Below are 13,692 nucleotides of genomic sequence, written 5' to 3'. Positions count from 1 at the left end.
AAATATACACATCAAATGCAATGAATGTACCCCATTAATGAAAGAAGTTTTTGAAGTAGGAGGAATGGGGGCTGTGGGGAGTGGGTATATATTTTTTAATGTGACATTTTGTGTGATCTATGTATCTTTAAAAATATAATAATTTTAGAAAGTTCAAAACAAAAAAATCCAAATGTTTAGAATGAGCAAGTCATGATATTTGCATTTCCAGTTTTATCTCCTCTAAGACTAGATGCTGAACACCTTTATATACCTGTTTAGTGTACTATAAATAGAATAGAACAAAGACCCCTTGAGATACTGCATCTCTTCTGCAGAGGGCTGGCCAACTCCCCACCAGATGGATTTGGTCATTTTTGACAAGATCATTTCTTATCATGAGTTGCAAAACACACTGGAGTTCTGATGTTTCAGAGCCCCTTAAAAGGAATGATCCCCAAGATGTCAATTAAAGCCTCACTCAGGAGGGTATGCTCTGTTTGGAACTGTTTTCCAATCAGAACTCTGATGAGCTGCAAAGTGACTTCCTGGCCTTGTGAGAGAGCAGATATTGTGTTTTCCCCCAGTGATGAATTGTTGTTTATATCTTTCCTATGTCTTTAATTAATTACTCTTTGTTTCTATGATTGCTCACTTGTTATAACCATTTGATATAACCTCAAACTTTGCATGTAACTTGCCTTTGCATAGCATTTTCAATTTCTGCCTCTTCCTTAGCAGAACATTTTGGTGTAGTCAGCAGGATTCATTAGTGATTAAGCTTCCATTATTGTTAAAATTTTTTTAGCAAAATATCCTGTCATTGTCATCAGGGTTAAGGTATAATTACAGTATCTGAAAGCCTCTTTTCTCATGATTTCAGGTAACAGAGGGGGCAGCAATGATGTGGCTGTGGACTACTGGCTTCTTGCACTCTGGGGTAATGGAGGGAGCTGCAGTGATTGGTGGTGGGCTGGTAGAATTAAACTGCTAGAGGAGTTGAAAAACTTAGCAATGTTAATGTTCTCTGCTTGTTTCCATGCTAATTCTAATTTGACCTGAATAGCCAAATTTTTAAGATTAGTGCTGTTAAAGTTTTGTAATTTTTGAAATTGAAATTGTAAATTTTGAAACTCTATGAAAGTATGAAAAAAACATATTAGCAACTTTTATAAACCTGCAAGTAAAAATAAATCACAAAACTAAAAGTCTATAATGCTTGTGTAGACTGAAAGAAGCTTTTGAATCGGATGTTATTTTGACAATGTTTTAAGTTTTAGTTATTTTTATTTTTGTCAGAAATTTTATAAAGATGGGAAAAGTAACTTTCAGTTTTGAATCAATAGCTTCCTCCTGAACTTTGAGCCTAAATATCCTCCTAAAGATTTATTAATGGAAAATATATATGTTAAATGCTTATCTATATAAACTGCCAAATTGGTGCATGTTAGAGGTTTGCAGTAGTTAAAAAGCTGTGGCTCAGTTTCCCCTGATATGCACTGGGGAAAGGCTAACCCCATCCCCCATAAGCCTACATGTCCAAGCACATGGCACTTCCCCACAGTTTAAATAAACCACATAGAAATGGGAGTAAAGGAAAATGAAATCTTCCCTACCTACAAATCAGAGGGAGATAAAATTCCTACAGAGCATTTCAGTTCCTGCAGCATTTCAAGAAACCATAACTCCCTAACCCATTATATTCTAATCACTATCAGGAATAAGTTATACCTCTAGGGCTTCCTATTGGCCCCTGTACTTCACTCAGACCCTCAACCCCTTCCCACAAACTATCATTCCCCTGCCTAGGAAAGTTCTGAATAAATTCAAGTTTCCCCCTTCCAAGGGGTGGCTAAAATCAGTCTTCAGACCCCTTCCACTGGGAGAGCTTTTCAATAAATCTTTCTTTGTCTATCATCATTTCAGTCTCCGTGTCCCAGTAAATGCTGTATTTTCTCCAACAATGCTTAACTGAATTTATATTGCCTAAGTATTCCTAGCTTATTGCTAATTACTAATAAAAGTGCTTCCAGAAATGAGCTTGCATGTTACAGGCAACATGGATTCCAGAGGAAATCTTAAGTGCAGTAAAATCAGAGATGTGAAATGATGGAGTGCTCGGAGGCAGCCATACCAAAGGAGTAAAATTTATGAGTCAAATTAGTAAGTTTTGTTTCTGCTGATGTGTCTTTTTTCTTTTTATTATCTTTTTTTAAAAAGATATGTAAATCACACAAATGTTACATTAAAAAATATACCCCACTCCCCACACCCCCCACTGCTCCTACATCAACAACTTTCATTAGTGTGATACATGCATTGCATTTGATGAGCACATTTTGGAGCACTGTTACACAGCATGGATTATAGCTTAGGTTATAGTGTACATTCTCTCCCAGTGCATTCAGTGGGCTATGGCAGAACATATAATGTCCTGTCTCTGCCCCTGTCATATCATTGAGGACAACTCCAAGTCCCAAAAATGCCCAATATCACACTTCTTTTTCCCTCTCCCTGCCTTCATCTGTTAATGTGTCTTAACTTTTTGGGTTTGTTTGTTCAGTGTCAATGTATTTTGATTCCTCCAGACGGTATTATTAAATTGATAAAAGAAAATTCTTAAAAGAGCTCTATTCACATGGGCAAAAAATTAAGTAAGCATTTATATTAAAAATAAATATGGGTCTTAATAATTCAAATTAGCATTATGAATGTTAAATCTTTAAAATTATGAAAATTATGTTTTGACTAATGAAATTACTATAATGTTTTTGAAAAAAAGTTTTGCCTACATTGAAATGAATAGTTTATTTTTCTTCCCAGAACAGGATAAGGAATGTGAACCTTAAAAGGATATTGAAAGAAGTAAAATGTGAAAGTGCTGACTAAAATTTGATGTTAGCTCAAGGAAGTGTGTTTTGTCCTAAGATAAGATGGGTGGTTTTCATAAAATCAGAATGGAAGTATGTAGAACAAAACTTGAATGCATATGGAAAGTTGTAGAAGGTATTGTGTTAGCATTAAGTAAGGGAATATGTTCTGTGAGGGAGAAATTTGTCTTGAGATGAAGCAACTATACTCTATACAATTATGAATAGTTATAAAAAGTTTTGTAGAAGCATTGTTTAAATTGAAATATTTAAATGGTTAATTCCAAGAAGTCATTACTAAATAGGAACTGAATTAATGATAACAACAAAAAATAGCTTCATAGCAGGAAAATCTGTCAGAGGTCACCTCAATCTACATATTAATGTGGTGGTAAGGAGAAGATAATCTTGATTTCATTGGGAAATGGGTTTTCATACAATAATGGAGAAAGCAGTTTTTTTCTGTATTGTTAAAATAAAATACCTGTTAAAGTAATCATGGTAAATGTGTAAAAATGAAAAGTGAAGTAATGAAATGGTTAAGTTCATTTGTATGTTATAAGTTAAAAGGAAAGTGTTTTAAAATGTTAAAAAATTTAAAGGAATTCTTTAAACCCTTGTTAATTAAAGTAGTATGAATAAAATGTTCATATGAATACTTAAAGATTACTGGAAATTTAACAATGCTTTGGCATAATATCAGATAAAAGTATAATGTTGTTAATCAATGTTTTAATTAGTTAAAAAAATAGTATGTGTCTCAGAAACAACCTCTCCACCTAGAAATCAAAAGGCTGATGCGTTGGCTCATGTTCATCTGATTTGACCTACCTCCACTATGAAGAGGCTCTATGGCTGCAGAAAGAGAGTGGCCATTTAAGACTGCTGGGGTGGTGCGTAAGAGGAGATTATTGTAGAATAAAGTAACATCACTGCTGTGTGCAGTAGGCCCAAATGTTGCTAGTTTGTTGCAAGAAATTAATATTTAGTTATGTCACTATCACTTTGTTTTAAAACTTGCTAAGGTTTTCTTTTGTATCTCTTTAGGCACAACAAGCAAGCCTGCATGCACCTGTTGTGGAAAAGTCAACAACAGACTTTTACAATTCTACTCCAGGGCTGTGATCATGACCCAACCATCTGTCCTGGCCTGGTGGCAAATATCTGTGTGCATGGAAGGAACCTGTGGCTGTACGCCTATATTGTTATATTGATGATATTGTGTTGGCCAGTAATTCTTTTTTCAGAATTAAAAAAAGCATCAGAGACAATGGGATCTTATCTTAAGAGCCTGAAATGGGCAAACAATTGGGACAAGCTGCAAAATTCTTGATGCTCTGTCCAATTCTTAAGTGTTAGTATGTTTTCCCACACCCCAAACTCTAAAACAATAATTGACCTTTCTGGGGGTGGTGGAACACTGAAACCCTTTCATCCCTCATTTAGCTCAAATGTTAAAATAATTGTATGTGTTAATTAAAAAAAGAAAAAAACATATATACATGGAAATAAGAACCCCCTCAGCAGCCTGCTTTAAAAAGAGTAACAGAGGCTGAATCAGTAAGAGGGACAGGTAGATCTTAACTTATCCTGTGAATTAGAGGTAGCCAGTACCAATATTGGCTTTGGATGGGGTTAGTGGCTGAGGAAACATTCTAAACAAATAAACTCTACTGTTTTAGTCACAATTGTGGGAAGGGGCCAATGTGTAATATAGCACCTTAGAGAAGCAACCATGTGCAATATACTTATTGCAGGTGAAAACCTTATTGCAGGTGAAAACCTAATCCAATAGAGTCCAGTCACTCTGAAGAATGCCATCCCTATCCAAGGTGTATTAAAGGTATTAAAAATGAAACAAGAACAATGGACTATTGTAGACTGTCCTCTTTGAGAGAGAGATCTGTGAAAGAACATCTGGGATGCCTGCCAACAGTGACAGGTAACAATCATGTCCCTGCCCCCTTCCCTGACATCTTTCTCTGGACCATTGAGGCAGATGTCCTCATGAAGATGCAGAGCTATACCATTGAGAACCAAGAAACAGGAGAGTGGCTCCACAGGAAAACAGACATTGTCACTGCTGAACCCTGTAGCAACACTTCCAGTTACCTGTTACTCATCAACAGCTCACAGACATCATCCACGGGTGTCCTTCATGCTCACTCTGACAGCAACATCAGGTTCCTCCAGTGTTCATATGGGGCAAGGTATGCTTTCAGTGCTGCGGACACTGCAATGGGACTCTTCACTGGATCTTTACAACAATTGACTAAATTTATTTATTTATTTATTTTTTTAATTGACTTTGTAATAATATTACATTAAAAATATATATGTGAGGTCCCATTCAACCCCACCCCCCCACCCCCCCCTCTCCCCCCCCAACAACACTCGTTCCCATCATCATGACACATCCATTGGATTTGGTAAGTACATCTTTGGGCACCTCTGCACCTCATAGACAATGGTCCACATCATGGCCCATACTCTCCTCCATTCCATCCAGTGGGCCCTGTGAGGATCCACGATGTCCGGTGATCACCCCCGAGGCGCCATCCAGGGCAGCTCCACGTCCCAAAAACGCCCCCACCTCTCATCTCTTCCTGCCCTTCCCCATACCCATCGTCCACCATGTCCACTTTTCCCAATCCAATGCCACCTCTTCTATGTGGACATTGGATTGGTTGTGTCCATTGCACCTCTATGTCAAGAGGAGGCTCAGATTCCACATGGATGCTGGCTGCCATCCTCCCATTTTCAGTTGTAATCACTCTAGGCTCCATGGTGTGGTGATTGTCCTTCTTCAACTCCATCTTAGCTGAGTGTGGTAAGTCCAATAAATCAGAGTGTAGGTGCTGGAGTCTGTTGAGGCTCAGGACCTGGCTATCACATTATCAGTCCAGAGATTCAAATCCCCTAACTATATCTTAAACCCCAACGTTAACTGCACCTCCAGCAGATTAGTATGAAAGTCTTATGAAGGAGATCCCATCTGAGTCCAGATTCATCACACATAAACACCATTTCCAGAGAGGGGCCATCTGCCCTGGTAGTAAACCCCATCGGCCATGACCATAACTCTCATGGGTCTCTTTAGCCTTCATAGGAACCAATATCTGGGGGTTGTATCTGCTTTATCTGTCTCTCTGACTCTGCTCAGTTGTGCATGAGGGCAATCCTTCTGCCAGCATCCAGACTCTTTTTTAGAAACTCGTAGCCATATAAACTCATTTCTCCTTTCCATTTCCCCCTTACTTTAGGTCAAACAGCATTTTAAAGTCATGTTATTTTATGTAGACATGGATATTCTGCTGATCCGCATTGAACCTTCCATATAAGGTCCTTTTCCAGTTGCATCATCAGTTGGTATTTGATAGTGGTCCCTCGTTGCCAGGGAGGCTCATCCCCGGGTGTCATGTCCCATGCCGGAGGGAAGGCATTGCATTTACATGCTGAGTTTGGCTTCGAGACTGGCCACATTTGAGTAACATGAAGGCTGACAGGAGGAAATTCCCAGGCACAATGTTGCTGTAGGCCTTGTTCTTATTTTAGGTTTATCAGCTCACAAGCATAGTCATTAGCATCAGGGGCTCACTGTTGAACCCTCACTCCCTCCCGGTCCCCGCTGCTGTACCTGGGAGACTATCGCTGCTCCCCTAGGGACCACGACAGAGCACCACTGGCCAGGAACCCAGTACCCCCCCCTGCTGGGTTTTTAATTGTTGCCACTATGAGTATATCCAATCATTACCATGCACCCTGGACATATGTTCTGTACAGCTCCCTGTCAGCCATATATCACCTGTCATTGGTATCCCATACCAGTATCCCTCCATTGCCATTGTTGAAACACTCTGTGATCCAGAACTCCCCGAAATTTGAAGCCCAATATAATGTCATGGTCCCTTACTAGGGAATGGCATATAGCGATGGGTTTAAAGGATAGATAAAGAACTTGGATAAAGTTAGATAAAGAATTTAGATAAAGAATGTTGACTTGAAAAAATTCCACATCCTATCCTTTCCCCCCCCCTAATTATTCAGCATTTCTTCGTAGGAGTCCTAGACCACAGCAATGCATATATATAATATACAGCACTCCCATACATCCACCACAACACCTTTTTCCTTCCACAGCGATACTCTTACACCCTATTCACATCATATTTACTTAAGGTGATGTACAGAGTCTGAGATATTAGCTTTCTAACATGGTAATATCTGTGCTTACATTGTGCATACTTTAGGATACACAGTTCTTTACATTTTTAGTTCTCCTATGTTTTACATTATGGTTTACATTATCAGTCTGTCGTCTCCTATATGTTATGGTGTAATATTACATGTTTTATATCCATCCTTATGTACTCTCAAGAAACTCCTCCCTTGCCCCCCATTTACTTTGGTTCCACACATTTAACGTCCATTTTCCCTTCCACCTTGGTGCCCACAGTGACAGCCAACCTCCGTTTCCTGAGGGGCCACTTCCAGAGATAGATGGAATAGTGTTTAGGGCCTAACTTGCTCATCTGCCCCAATGCCCTGGGAGCCACCCTTTCTCTCGAGGGATAGAGTTCCCTCTATTTGGTGGCATTAGTCCTCCCCAGGATGTGGGTCCACCCCCACTCTCACTACATGGGATTCTACCCCATGGTGTCACCCACTCTGGCAGAATGAGCATTTAGACATTCCCCAGGAGCCCGTCCTGCATCAGACCCTCCCCTCCGAGCATTCTAAACAGGTAACCCTCTTTATTATATTTTGATATGATTTTCTCGGCATTTTACTCTCCACCACCTCCTAACCCTCTCCTGTGTTCGTATGCTACCCCTCCCTCCCCCCACTTTTGGGCAACATTACCCAACCGTCCCTCCCCAGCCACCCTCAAACCCATAAAGCCCCAACCAAAGGCAACCCCTTGCCCCCATTTTATCTCTTCTTTGTGTTCATACTTACCACCATCTCGTCTTAAGTTCCACCCCTGCAGACATCGGCTCATATCCTTCCTCCACCCTCCGATTTCCTGTAAGCCTATCGTTCAGTCTCTTGCTATCTAGGGCAGCTTGTTTATTTCATATCATTGAGGTCATGTAGTATTTGTCCTTCAATGTCTGGGTTGCTTCACTCAACATAAGGTTCTCAAGATTCATCCATGTTATCACATGTGTTTGTAGTGTGTTTGTTCTTACAGCTGAGTAGTATTCCATTGTGTGTATATACCACATTTTATTGATCCACTCATCTGTTGATGGGCATTTGGGTTGATTCCAACTTTTGGCAATAGTGAACAATGCTGCTATGAACATTGGTGTACATATATCGGTTTGTGTCCTTGTTTTCAGTTCTGCTGGGTATATACCCAGCAGTGGTATTGCTGGGTCATATGGCAAATCTATGGCTAGTTTTTTGAGAAACCGCCATACTGTCCTCCAGAATGGTTGGATCCTTCTGCATTCCCACCAGCAGTGGATGAGTGTTCCCCTTCCTTCACATCCTCTCCAGCACTTGTATTCTTCTGTTTTTTTCATAGCTGCCAATCTTATGGGTGTAAGATGGTATCTCATTGTAGTTTTGATTTGCATTTCCCTGATAGCTAGAGATTTGGAACATTTTTTCATGTGCTTTCTTGCCATTTGTATTTCTTCTTCGGAGAAGTGTCTGTTTAAGTCTTTTTCCCATTTTTTAAATGGCTTGTTTATCTTTTTATTTTCAAGATATATGAGTTCTTTATATATGCAAGTTATAAGTTTCTTATCAGATATATGATTGCCAAATATTTTCTCCCACTGTGTGGGATCCCTTTTTACTTTCTTGACAAACTCCTTTGAGGTGCAGAAAGCTTTAATTTTGAGGAAGTCCCATTTATCTGTTAGTTCTCTTGCTGCTCGTGCTTTTGGTGAGATATTCATAAATCCATTTCCTATTACAAGGTCCTGTAGATGTTTCCCTACACTGCTTTCTAAGGTTTTTATGGTCTTGGCTCTTATATTTAGGTCTTTGATCCATCTTGAGTTGATCTTTGTATAAGGTGTGAGATGGTAATCCTCTTTCATTTTTCTACCTATGGCTATCCAGTTCTCCAGACACCATTTGTTGAATAGGCCACTGTCTCCCAATTGAGAGGGTTTGGTGGCTTTATCAAATATTATGTGGCTATATATGTGAGGTTCTATATCAGAGCTTTCAATTCGATTCCATTGGTCTATGTGTCTTTCCTTATGCCAATATCATGTTGTTTTCACCACCGTAGCTTTATACTATGTTTTGAAGTCAGGTAGTGTGATTCCTCCAATTTCGTTTTTCTTTTTCAGTATGTCTTTGGCTATTCGGGGTCTCTTTCCTTTCCAAATAAATTTCATAGTTAGTTTTTCTAGTTCCTTAAAGAAGGCTGCGTTGATTTTTATTGGGATTGCATTGAATGTGTAGATCAGTTTTGGTAGGATTGACATCTTAATAATGTTCAGTCTTCCTATCCATGAACAGGGAATAGTCTTCCATTTATTTAGGTCTTCTTTGATTTCCTTGAACAATCTTGTATAATTCTCGTTGTATAAGTTCTTTACCTCTTTAGTTAAATTTATTCCTAAGTATTTGATTTTTTTATTTACTATTGTGAATGGTATTTGTTTCTTGATTTCCTCCTGATCTTGCTCATTATTGGTGTACAGAAATGCTACTGATTTTTGCGCATTGATCTTATAACCTGCGACTTTACTAAACTCATTTATGTGTTCTAGAATGTTCGTTGTAGATCTCTCACGGTTTTCTATGTATAGGATCATGTCATCGGCAAATAATGAAATTTTGACTTCTTCCTTTCCAATTTGAATGCCTTTTATTTCTGGTTCTTGCCTCAGTGCTCATGCAAGTACTTCTAAGACAATGTTAAATAGGAGCGGAGACAGTGGGCATCCTTGTCTTGTTCCTGAGTTTAGAGGGAAGGAGTCTAGGATTTCTCCATTGTAAACAATATTGGCTTTAGGTTTTTCATATATACTCTTTATCATGTTCAAAAAATTCCCTTGTATTCCAATCTTTTCGAGTGTTTTTATCAAGAAAGGGTGCTGTATTTTGTCAAATGCTTTTTCTGCATCAATAGATATAATCATGTGATTTTTTTCCTTCAATCTGTTTATATGGTGTATTACGTTGATTGATTTTCTTATGTTGAACCATCCTTGCATACCTGGGATGAATCCCACTTGGTTGTGGTGTATAATACGTTTAATGTATTGTTGAATACGATTAGCAAGTATTTTGTTAAGTATTTTTGCGTCTAGGTTCATCAGAGAAATTGGTCTGTAATTTTCCTTTCTTGTGATGTCTTTGTTTGGCTTTGGTACTAGGGTAATGTTGGCATCATAGAAGGAGTTGGGTAATGTTCTTTCCGTTTCGATGTTTTGGAATAGTTTCAGCAGGATTGGTGTCAGTTCTTTCCGGAATGTTTTGTAGAATTCACCTTTGAAGCCATCTGGCCCTGGGCTCTTCTTATTTGGGAGATTTTTGATAACTGATTCTATCTCTCTGCTTGTGATTGCTTTGTTAAGATCATCAATTTCTTCTTTCGTCAATATGGGCTGCTTATGTGTTTCTAGGAATTTGTCCATTTCCTCTAGATTGTCGTTTTTGTTGGAATATAGTTTTTCAAAATATCCTCTTATGATAGTCTTTATTTCTGTTGGGTCAGTGGTGATATCGCCTTTCTCATTTCTTATTTTGTGTATTTGCATCTTCTCTCTTTTTTTCTTTGTTAGTGTTGCTAAAGGTTTGTCAATTTTGTTAATCTTCTCAAAAAACCAGCTCTTGGTCTTGTTTATCTGTTCAAGTGCTTTCTTATTTTCTATTTCATTTAGTTCTGCTCTTATCTTTGTTATTTCCTTCCTTCTTCTTCCTGTTGGGTTACTTTGTTGTTGTTTTTCTAATTCCTTCAAATGTGCAGTTAGTTCTTCGATTTTTGCTCTTTCTTCTTTTTTGATATATGAATTTATGGCTATAAACTTCCCTCTCAGTACTGCTTTTGCTGCATCCCATAAATTTTGGTATGTTGTGTTATCATTATCATTTGTTTCAAGGTAGTCATTGATTTCTTTTGAGATTTCCTCTTTGACCCACTGTTTTTCTAAGAGTGTGCTGTTTAATTTCCAAATCGTGGTGTGAAATCTGGGCTTCTGTCCCTTGCAAATCTCCAGCTTGACTCCACTGTGGTCAGAGATAATGTTTTGTATGATTTCAATCTTTCTGAATTTGTTCAGCCTTTCTTTGTGGCCTAGCATATGATCTATCTTGGAGAATGATCCATGCGCGCTTGAGAAAAATGTATATCCTGCTGTGTTTGGGTGTAGCGATCTATATATGTCTATTAGATCGAGCTCCTCTAATATACTATTCAGATGTTTTGTTTCTTTGGTGATTCTCTTTTGAGATGTTCTGTCCAGAGTTGATAGTGGTGTATTCAAATCCCCCACTAAAATTGTAGTTGTATCTATTCTTTCACTTAGTTTTTCCAGCGTTTGCCTGACGTATTTAGAGGCACCCTTGTTAGGGGCATAGATATTTATGATTGTTCGATCTTCTTGACAGATTTTCCCTTTCACTAAAATGTAGTATCCTTCTTTGTCTCTCACAATTGTTTCACATTTGAAGTCTATTTTGTCTGATATTAATATAGCTACTCCTGCCTTTTTTTGGTTATTATTAGCTTGTATGATTGTTTTCCAGGCATTCACTTTCAATCTCCATGCGTCTCTGGGTCTAAGATGTGTCTCTTGTAGACAGCATATGGATGGGTTATATTTCCTTATCCAATGTCCCAGTCTGAATCTTTTGATAGTTGAGTTTAATCCGTTGACATTCAGTGTTATTACTATCAAGGAATTATTTGTGTTAGCCAAATTTAATTGGATTTGTGTTTGTCATATTTTGTTTGTATATTTTTTTGGTCTTTTTTTTGTTGTTGTTGGTCTTATACTCTCCTCCAACTTTGCCTTTCCTGTTTTTTCCTTTCTTCCTGCAGAACTCCCTTTAGAATTTCTTGAAGGGGAGGTTTCTTGTTGGTATACTCTTTCAGTTTCTGTTTGTCTGTGAATATTTTGAACTCTCCATCATGTTTGAATGCTAGTTTAGCTGGATAGAGTATTCTTGGTTGGAAGTTTTTTTCCTTTAGTACCTTGACTATATCATACCACTGCCTTCTTGCCTCCATGGTTTCAGATGAGAAATCAGCACTTAATCTAATTGAGGTTCCCTTGTATGTGATGGTTTTCTTTTCTCTTGCTGCTTTTAGGATTTTCTCTTTGTCTTGAGCCTTGGATAATTTGATAAGTATATGTCTTGGGGTGGGCCTGTTGGGGTTTATGACTTGTGGAGTGTGCTCTGCTTCTTGGATATGTACCTCTGTCTCTTTCAGTAGATTTGGGAAGTTTTCAGCCATTATTTCCTGCAACACTCCTTCTGACCCCTTTCCCTTCTCTTCACCTTCTGGAATGCCTATAATACGTATGTTTGAGCGTTTTGCATTGTCATTCAGGTCCCTAAATCCTAATTGCATTTTTTCTATCTTCTTATTGACCCCTTCTACTATCTGTTTGATTTCTGACGTACTGTCTTCCACATCACTAATTCTCTGCTCTGTCTCTTCTAGTCTGCTGATATTTGCTGCAAGTGTATTTTTGATTTCTTGAACTGTGGTGCTCATTCCCATCATATCTGTTATGTTTTTGCATATGTCTGCAATTTCCCGTCCAAGTGATGTCTTCATGTTGTTAACCTCTTTCATTACTGCATCAAATTTGTCGGTGATAAATGTTCTGAGTTCTTTCATTGCTTGTGCCAAGTTTTGCTCCCCTTCGTGATTATTGGTTTGTTGATTGGATTCAGTCATGTTTTCCTGATTATTGGTTTGGTTTGTAGATTTTTGTTGCTTTCTGGTCATCTCTTTATTTTGACGAATTTAATCAGTTCCTTAGCTTCTTTGTCTGCTTTTGGAGGTTAATTAGTTGTTATTTTTGCATAGGTGTTATATCTTCTCTTTGTCACTTTTTCCTTCTTACTCAAGTTACTTGTTGTTGGTTAAGTTCACTTTAGAAGAAAGTATTAGTGTTGGGGAAAGGCAATTGTGTCAGCAAGGGTAAAGTGTAAAGTGGTATTGGTAATGTATGTTAACAAAGCAAGAATATGAGATCTGGGAGGATGGAGGTTAGATTCATGTAGATTGTATAGAGTTATAGCTGTAGGTAGAGTATCTTTTATGAAGTAGATGACTGAATATAGGTGGAATATGGTATGAACTACAAAGCTATTGTTTTCATGAGAGAAGGAAAAAGAAAAGAAAGGTAATAGTTTCAAGAGTGGATAACAGACAGAAAACAGAACAAAGGTATTAGAAATTAAGAGTTAGACACTTTGTGGATCAAAGAATGGGAGGTGGGGGGTGGAATATAGGAGAGACAGTAGATGATAGTGGTTATCAAGATGCAGGGGAAGAGGGATAGTGTAGGTAGCCTAAATCAGTTCACACAGAAATGAGGCAGTGGAGGATGGGAAAACCCAGCACATGTGAGGTGTTCCCTGTAGCACGTATTGTGTACTTGAATTAAAATAAAATAAGTGGAAAATGAGGGACAAGAAGGAAAGAGAGAACCGAAAAAAAGAAAAAAAAGACACTAATTATATTAAAGAAAAAAAGAAAGACAAGAAGAAAGGAAGAAAGAAAAAGAGGATAGGCAAACGGTGGGGAACAGATGGGGGGAGAGAGATACAGGTATACACGTGTCACAATTGCAACACTATCTAAAACAACAACCAAAAAAAAAACCCTAAATATCTGTATAAAAAAAAAAGG

This window comes from Dasypus novemcinctus, assembly GCF_030445035.2.
Source record: "Dasypus novemcinctus isolate mDasNov1 chromosome Y unlocalized genomic scaffold, mDasNov1.1.hap2 SUPER_Y_unloc_1, whole genome shotgun sequence".
NCBI classification, from domain to species: Eukaryota; Metazoa; Chordata; class Mammalia; order Cingulata; family Dasypodidae; genus Dasypus; species Dasypus novemcinctus.
The sequence above is the reverse complement of the archived record's forward strand: the minus strand, read 5'-3'. Positions refer to the sequence as shown.